This window comes from Octodon degus, unplaced genomic scaffold (genome assembly GCF_000260255.1).
Source record: "Octodon degus isolate 3935 unplaced genomic scaffold, OctDeg1.0 scaffold00003, whole genome shotgun sequence".
In the NCBI taxonomy this organism is placed as follows: Eukaryota; Metazoa; Chordata; class Mammalia; order Rodentia; family Octodontidae; genus Octodon; species Octodon degus.
In genome coordinates this window covers 27,306,954-27,316,242 of record NW_004524579.1, presented here as the reverse complement: position 1 = coordinate 27,316,242, position 9,289 = coordinate 27,306,954, and the positions used below count along the sequence as shown (strand labels likewise).

The following is a 9,289-nucleotide window of genomic DNA, read 5'->3' as shown; positions in this document are numbered from 1 at the left end:
ACTAAAAAATAAGTTATTTCTACAGAAGTCTCTAAAAGGAGCAAAAAATCAAATTATGTACCTAAATCAATGTTTTCAAGGGAAGTAAACCCATCACCTTATGAAAGTCACACGGTGTTCGCTAGGCTGCAGTCCCGCTCACCACCAGGCTGCAGCTGGACCACCACACTGTGTTCATTCACTTCGTTCTCTCCCTCACTGCTGTCAGTGTCTTCGTTGTCATCATCCTCAATGTCTGAAGACTCTGTCATGTTCTGATGTGAGTGCGACTCTGACAAAGCCCCAAACGACTGGGTACTGACAGAAGCCAAAGGTCTATGCAGAGGGGTGTGTTCTGACACTTCGTTTTCTTTTTGACTACTGTCTGTGTCAGAGTCAGAATCACCTTGAGAAGGAACAACTTTTTGCTTGCAGACTGGACAGGTTTTCTTGGTTTTAGTTAGCCAGGGGTCTACACACTTGCAGTGATAAGCATGGGAACAGGGAAGGATTCTGAGTTTTTCTCCATCTTCATATTCATCCAAACAAATGGCACATACATCATACTCATCTCCTTTCTTGAATTTATGTACAGGGAGTTTCTTAAGTTGATCTTTCCCAAGTCTATTTCTTCTAGCTCTGTGTCTGTCCTGGACAAATTTTGTGATCATAAAAATGACTATCAGGATGAGACAGATGCCCACAATAATGAGGAAGGGGATTAGATAGTATTCTAGAGGAAGACTAAATTCTGGAACTAAGATGATGTGGCCTCCCTTTTCATAAGTGAATTCATCTTTCAGGGAATTAGCTGATGATTCACCAATGAAGACAGAGGGAATGTCAATTTTCTTTAACACATCAATGTCGTTGGATCCCATGCTAATGAGGTCTTCAGAGTCAACATTGTGAACAATGGCTGCTTTGTATCCAGCTTGCTGTGCATTTAAAACCTTTATATCAAAATTACAATCAAGTCTTCTAATTAACACGATGAAAGTGGCAGATGAGTTGTCTTTTACTGGTGGAGGCATTATGGGTTCACAAGCATTCTCTGGTTTTGAATTAATCAAAAAACCCTTTAAACCTTCAGCTGGAGGTCTATAACCAAATTTTGCTGGAAGATCATCAAATGTCTGAGATGCATTTTCAAAATTATACGCTAAAATATCAGCTCCTACAGGTAGTAAGTTTAAGAATGCAAAGAGCTGGACAGTCAAGATGGTGTAGACTTGTGTAGCCGAAAGCATAAGCATCCCTATGGAGAGCAGCATCTCGTGGGAAAGTCACCTGGAGGGCCAGCCCGCGGGACACAGGCTTGCCGGCCTTGTTGCTACTGGAGAAAACCTAGCCTGAGTTCATAACTGAACATCCGCACCGACACCCATAGCCGGAGCCCTCCCTAGTTCTTACTTTTGAGGGAGAATAAAATGTCTATTTTGGAGAATGTTGCTGATAGTAGTCAAGTAAACATTGACTGGCCCATAGAATCCACAAGTCAAAGTACCTGTTTGTCATCATCATCTTGTGGAGCAGGGGTATGCCATCTTTAAGCTCTCTGTCTATGCTAAGGTCCAGTTACCAGTAACTTAGAGAGCATGCTACTTAGTGGTGTCCTCTGCAAATTGGCATTAAGCATTAAAAAACATTCAAGAAGAATTATCAGAGAAGCAGTTACCTGGATCGACCTTAAGGTAGGCAGATAGATGTGCCCCTCATTGGCCTTATTGTTGTTTCTACTTGCATGCTTACACTGGATATTCTTGCCTGATGCTTTGTCCTTATTTGACACATTGTGCATTTACTACATGGCCCTTTCAATGTAAGGGGAACCATGCTTGTTCCTGTCCATGCCATCCACAACTGTGTAAGTGTTGTTCATATTATGATTCTCTAGACTGTAACTTGGTTGTATTCATCTGTGGAGAAGTTATGGGTCTATTGATCTCTGTAAGGGTGGGGCAATCTGAGGGTTCAGCAGAAGAGTTCCTGTCCTTTGCCACTCAGTTTTGACTTAGGGCAGCAGCAGCACAAACCTTTCTACATGGAACAGATAGTGTTAGATAAGTGGTCAGAGTGCTGAGGAGTATGCAAGGGTGTGTGCTACTAAGATCTGTAGTAGTCTTAACAATTGGACTTGAAGGAACTCCAGAAATGGAAGTATGGGGCCACAGAAAGGCCTGGAGATGGGGGAACTTTGTTGAGTAGAAGATTCATGCTAGAGAAATTGGTGGGTAAGTCTGTATGATTCAGGGAGAGGAGTTGGGATTTGATATGATATGGGTAGATAGGAAACCATTGTGACTATGAGAAATTAGATGGTGGTTTTTGAGAATATTTGGGAGCCTGAAGCCTTGCTTTGCAGCTCTCTAATTGGGTGACTTTGGACATCACTTAATGTCTCTCAACTTGAGTGGTTTTCAGTTTGGGCTCAGCCTCAAGATGGTTGTGAAGGTCAAAGAAGATAATGAATATATGAAAGTTCCTTGAAAATGTCAGGGTGTTGATATGTATGAGAAGTTTTCTGCAGGGATTGAAAACCTTAAATATCACAGTTAAAGAATGGAAAAGCATCTTTTCCTTGGCCGCATAGGGATGAGGTACAGAGGGGAACATCAGTAGAATGAAAGCCCCTATCTTTGGTATGATCTCTTTGGAGTGACAGCAGATCTGCCTGCGGTGGCTGTGTATAGAAAAGCCCTTCCTGGTCTTCCTATCACTCTGGGAAGTTTGTACTTGTAATTCCATGATAAGTTATTGGAATTGGAATCCTATTAATTCCAATCTGCCACATCCAGTGCAACCCAGGGTGAGAATGAGGACACTGAGTCATATTTGTAGTTATGGGAAGCCAAGGGGTCCTAAGTCCAGCCATAATGCTGGTCATCCAGAACAAAAGCCTCAATCCAAGACCAACCTGGGCTTCATTGATTCAAGAAGAAAGAATTAGCTGGAGGATGAGTGACTGTGAGTGGTAGGAAGATGGGAAGTAGGTGAGTGCTATGAGCTGGGCTAGGTAGGAGGCCTGTGTTTACTTCTGTGATATGCAGAGAGAAGGATATGCAGAAAGAATAATCTATATAACACAATTGACATAATATCTGATGTTTTGGGGTCCATGCTTTAGCTCTGATATGTAATCTTTCAAGCCCTAGGAAGTCATAGCCTCTACCTTGAGGCTTGATCCCATAATGTGGAGCATGGTTCTTTATCTGGTCTCAACCTGGCTCATGCTAGAAAGCAGCAGGTAGGGGTTCTGGAGAAACACTCCTGCCATCTTCAAAGACTATCAGCCCCTCAGCTGGCTAGAACTGATATGTGTTGCGTAAAGCCAATTGAAGGGACGAGGAAATGTCCTAGTCAGCTCTGTACATATCAATACGTGGTAATAGGGTCAGGCTCAGGCAAAACGGAGACAATTGGTTCTCTTTCAAGGAGAGTTGCCCAGGTGGTCCTCTATAGTTGTGGGCTCAGTTAACCTGACTTTGAGGCTGACTGTGCACCTTTTCCACTAAGGTCTATTTTCAGAAGTGATTGGCAGCAGTGGACAAACCTGTACAACTTCTTTAGGAGTCTCCCAGGGACATGAATTCAAACCTTTGTCTCTTATGGCTGTTAGTCTTCACGCATGAGAGGAGCTGTAGTGTGTACAGTGCTTTGTTAGCCAACTCCCTTGGAAATGTCCATTAACATTGATCATAATAACTATGGTGGTGCAGAGAATGTTTAATGTGGAGGACTTCTTGGTAATCAATATACTATATCATTCTTATTCAGTCACCAGATACTTATAACACACACTTCAATATGTGCCAGTTAAGTGATAGTTGTGGCTTCTGTCTCAGAGAACTTTGATTTATTTTATTTTTTAGAGATAATGACCAGGCAGTTTTTAGATGGGGAGCCAGGGAACTGACATTCTTACTTTAGTGCATTGAGTTATATTCCCTCCTTGGTCCTTGTTTTATTTTTTTAAGTTACAGATGAGATAGTTTGACTAAGTGATCTTCCCAGTTACTTTCTATGTTGTAGGAGTCTGTGGTTCTCCACCTACTAAGCAATAAATGATGGAATTGTAAATACATGAACTACAGATAGAGCTAGAAATGCATGCAAGCTAACATGTAATTGTGGATCCTAACAAACAGAAGTGGTTCTACCAAGAAGGTAAAAAATTAAATGAGATCTCTCAATATTTGTCTAAAAATAGGGAAGGAGGTTGGCCCGCTGAATTGAGGTGTTACGAGAGAGTAGATTTGGTTAAGGGGTCCAGAAATCTTCAGCAGGATCCATGTGTGAGCTAACTGGGAAGTCTGGGGTTCTTTCTTTCCCCTCCTTCTTTGTGCCATAAAGAAATATCTGTGGTATGTCAGTCACTGTTCTGCATTGGACGTGTGGCCCCAAAATCATACATACAACTAATGCAGGTTGCCTGTGCTTTCTGGCTCCTGTTATGAAGAAACATTCTCAAGAAGTGGCTTTGGAGCTGGGGAGATGGCTCAATAGAACAAGTGCTTGCCTGGCAAGTGCTAGGGTGTGAGTTCCAGCCCTGGTTCCATCCCCCCCCAAAAAAAAAGTGGCTTCAGGTGCTTATTTCTATCTTAATCTACTTTCTGCTTCCATTGGAAAATTCCAGTGTTTAGTTTTGTGAGCTTCTTTTACAGTAAAACCTTCATTTGAACCTGGAGCATTGTAATGAGTTCTGGTTCGATAAATGTGGAACTCAATTTTAAAATATTGTCAGTTGTGGGGCAAACCGCTTGGGTCCCCCTTCTGTCCTTCTCTTGGACAGGAGCTTTCTTTCCCCCATTAAATATATTCTGCTCTTAAAAATATATTTTCAGTTCTTGAGTTTCACCATTGTTTAAGCACTTACTCTTACCAGGCAGGGCAGAGAGTGGGCATTTGTACACAAAGGACATGGTTTCTACCGTCATACAATAATGGCCAAATGGGAGAGACTAACACTGAATCACCACATAGCTAAACATGAGATCATCAGTATGATGGTCACTGGAGTGAAAAAGAACAGGATAGTATAAGAATAATAGGGGTACTTAGCTTACTGTGGAGATCAGTGGTGACCTCTCTGAGGAAGCAAAAGGGAGGGAGCTGGTTGAGGGAAAAGGCTTTGGTTGAATTTAGGAGAAAGAACAATGTGGTTCAAGCAGAGAGAGGAGCCAGTGTAAAGACCCAGGGATGGTGGGAAAGGGCTCCTCCTTACCATGTTCGAGGAGTTGAAGAAAATCAGAGAGGCAGGAGAGTTATGCACAATAGGGTGGACTTGCAGTGAGGTTAAGGAGGATAGGCTCAGGTCAGATCACAGAGGTCTTTTTGGTGAGGTAAGAATTTTAGGTCATATCCTATACCCAAAGAAAATTCACTATTGGCTCTAAAAGATGTGAACTAATACAATTCAATATAGATTCAATTAATTATTCATACTACATTGTGAAGAATGGCTTGGACAAAGGCTGGAATTGAGATGGAGAGAGCAATTATAGATCATTGTGGCTCAGGTAAAAGATGGCACTCGTTCAGATTTGAGTAGTGACAGTAGTGTTGGAGACAAGCGAATGGATTTCAGGCATGCATCAACAGAAGTGATGGAACTTGGTGTGACTGCTAGGGTGGGACAACTGGTGGGGTGTGGAGGGGGGAGGTGTCAAGATTAAAACTTTTGCTCTAAGATCAGAGAGGCTGTTCAGGAGATGCGATATGAAAACTCTGTCCTAGATTGGGCCACTTTTATATCTAAAGAGAAAACTAAAGATAACGTGTTCTATGAGGGGGTAGGACTTTAGTGTCTTGCAATAGCAAGTTATACTGCTTGGTCAGTAGATGACAAGGGCATAGGATGTTATCTTGAAAAGGTAGATACCAGCTGTCCCTAAAGGTTGACGTTAATTTTTTTTTTCTGTCCTAAGATACAAAGGCGTTGAATCAAACTTTCTATCTTTTCTGTTTATTAGTATAGCTTGTACACATTGACTACAAATATGGTTTAGAAAACTCCAATTATTTCTTCTGGAACTCCAGCAGCCTGGTTCTGGTTAGTTGGGTTGTGGTTACTTGAGCTCTTACTAAATGAGCACACTCTGGTAGATTTTTGTATGCTGTGGTTCTTGAGAGAACATGACGCCATTCTGAAATATCCTTGAGCAGAACTACAGCAGATGCTGGTTTTCTGCTCAGTGTCTGATACTAAGAAGCAGGGAGGGCTTCCAGTTTAATTTTAACCTAGTGGTATAAAAGAGCTTGAAGATAACTCTTAAAATCACACACTTTTGTTGAAGGTTTGATGACACCATGCTCCTTTCAAAAAGCATATTTGGATCTTAGTTTGTAGCGTTACTGAGAATCTTTTCTTGTTTTTGCTTTTGAGTCAGTGTCTTGCTATATATTTGAGCCTGTCCTTTTGCTTACTATGTAACTCAGGCTGTTTTTAAACTCCCAGTGATCCTCTTGACTCAGCCTCCTTAGTTCTGGGATTGCAGTTGTACACCACAATGTCTGGCTGAGAATCTCTTTAGCAGTCAGAAAGTCCCTCTAGGAATTCTCATTTACCAGTCAAATAATTGCTTTTCTGATTGGTAAAGGGACAGTTGAGTTTTGACTCTTTTTTTTTTTTTTTTTGGCAGAAATGGAGATTGAACTCAGGCCCCTTGCACTTGCCAGGGAAACGCTTATTCTACTGAGCCATTTCCCTGCCCCGGGACAGTTAAGTATTATGTGAAAAAAAATTCTATATATCTATATATTTTTTATCTTTTATCTCTTCCATTATGCATCTGCTTTGATAAAAGAAATGGGTTGAGTGTGATAGCCCAGGCTTTTAATCTCATCTATCCAAGAGTCTGAGACAAGAGGACCACAAGTGTAGGTTGGCATGGTCAACTTTTTGAGACCCTGTCTCAAAGTAAAAGTTTGTGCTATAGCTCAGTTCAAAGGCCTAGGGTTCAATCCCCCATATCACAAAAACAAACTCACTCCACTTACCTGGATTGCTGGGCAAACAATTTAGTAACTCTTCTCTCTAACTTGGAAAGAGTCAGGTCTCTTCATTATTCTGTAGATAGATTGCTGGAAAGGGGTCAGAAGCAATGATGTATATGCAAACCTTAAGACAATTTTAAACTCTTAAGCATGTAGGGCAATAGAAAAGAAATCTTTTACTCAAGGATTAACAAGATAAGTGCTTGGTTGAATAGAATCCCTTGTAGTTCTACCTTGTCCTAATTTGTGTCATATCTTTAAAAATGAGAATGGTGCTAGGCATGGTGGTGCATGGTATAATCCCAGTCCCCTGGGTGGCTGAGATAGGACAATTGAAAGTTCAAGTCTAGCCTGGGTAACTTAGTGACTTAGTGAGCCCTTGTCTCAAAGAGTGGTATGGGGCAGATTGGGTATGTGGGGGTCGGGGGAGGTGGGGGGAGACTGGGGGAGTTTGGAATGTGCAGCTCAGAGCCAAAGTCCTCAAATCCATTTTATTTTTTCCATTTAAAAAGTTTTATTGGTACACTTTATATAAATGTAACAACATTCATCACAGGGAATTTGTACCTGCACATGACATATCTTGCTTTTTTTCCCATTCCCCTCCTTATTTACAAAAGCTTCCTTTCCATTGTTTCTTTGCTTGTCCCTTCCCTTCCTCCTCTGCCTCCCTTCTTCCTTTTCTCGTTGGGGCATTTTCTTCCCATCTCCTGATATCTAATATACACTTTGGTCTTATTTAAAAATGAGCAAACAAAAGATTAGTTAAAGTTATGTGAATTCTAATGAAGAGATATATTTCCACTAAAGGCAAAATTATGTTACACGCCTAGAGTGATTTGCAGCTATGTTTTATGGAAAGCCTGTCTATGTCAGAAACTTCATATACATTCATTCATATAAACTGGAAAAACAGGTTTTAAAATTTTATTTTGCAGACTGGAAGAATTGTGGTTGTGGTTAAAATTTGTCTGCTCTGCAGCAGTGCTTGTGCCACTTTCTCACTGTCAAGGGCAAAGCTCCTAGAAGGCAAACAGACTTCAGGGCGCTGGCCTGTCAACCTGTCCCTCACCTTCCAGCCAGTGTCAAGCAGGGCTCCAGTAGGACTGCCTTGGATGAGTGAGAATTGATTGATCTTACTTTAAAGAAATTTTGAGGTGGGAGCTTAAACATAGTCTCCTGACCATCTCAGGGCTTTAACCAGCCCTTAACTATTGGAAAAATATTCCTAATGATTAATGTCAGTCCCTCTCACCTCTGTCTCAGCCTGCCCCAGATACAAGTGCTTGTTGAACAAGCTAATGGATGATTAATTCACGTGTTTACTTCTTAAGTATATTGTACTAAATGCCTCTGTGGTGCTTCCAGATGATAGGTAATGATTGTGAACTTAATTGCATGTGTTTCTGTGGAATAGAAACAAGGTATTGGACAGCAATAGGTAATACAAAATCTATGGTTGAATAGCTCATCTTGGTCTTCTAAATGGCATTTCTAATTATCATTTACCATATTCTCATTAAAATAAATTAAAACAAAAAGGACAAGGAAAAAAATTAAAACTTCTTAAAAGCAAAAAAAAAAAAAAAAAAAAAAGAAAAAAAAGAAACAAGGTATTGAGATTGGGGACTTTTTCTCCCGAGCTCCTTCAACTCTACCTGCACGTTGCCCCTGGCCCTCCCTGGGATGCGGTTGCATGAAGTCATCTTTATCAATCAAGGCATGAGAGCACTGACTATTAGACTTCTAAAAATTAGAAGCAAATTTAGTGTGCAAAGAGGACTTTTAACTTTAATATTGTGAGGTTGATTGTCAGATACGTCTTGATGGTTTCTCTGAAAGCTTTAAAAAATTCCTAAACCAAATATGATAATCTCATAAAAATTTAAGAATACAGGAATCTCTAAATAAGAAGTGAAAATCCCACTCCCCTTTCTCTCCCCAGCTCTTTTTCTCAGAGGCCACCATTGCTATTCTTTTGGAACATGCTAACCACACACATGTAGTGTGCACATGTGTTAAATAATCAGAGAAGGCTCTGTGAGCTTAACTGTGGAGGTCAGGATGGTGGAGATGGTGATGATGGTGGTGTCTGACTGTCTTGGGGAGACTTACGCAGGGTCCTGGCATCACTGGCATCTTGGTATATCAGCCAATAATATGGGTCTGGACAATGAGACCTTACAGAGGATGGCAGAGATGTGCTCAGATGTCCCTGGGGCTGGGAATCCAGGGTATGGTAGTGTGGAACAAGGTTTTACTCAACTCTGTTCACAAGCTGACCTGGTTTTTTTTTTTTTTTTTTAATAAGGAA

The 9,289-nt window shown here is 41.0% G+C and overlaps 1 protein-coding gene and 1 pseudogene across 2 annotated transcripts in view; one reads left to right on the top strand and one right to left on the bottom strand.

Annotated features, from left to right (window-relative positions):
- Myo5b (myosin VB) overlaps positions 1-9,289 on the top strand; it is a 426,429-nt gene that overhangs the window by 34,798 nt on the left and 382,342 nt on the right. The window lies entirely within an intron of this gene.
- LOC101578154 lies at positions 7-1,369 on the bottom strand (annotated as a pseudogene). Its single transcript, XR_002821019.1, has one exon. The product of XR_002821019.1 is annotated as an E3 ubiquitin-protein ligase RNF13 pseudogene (transcript).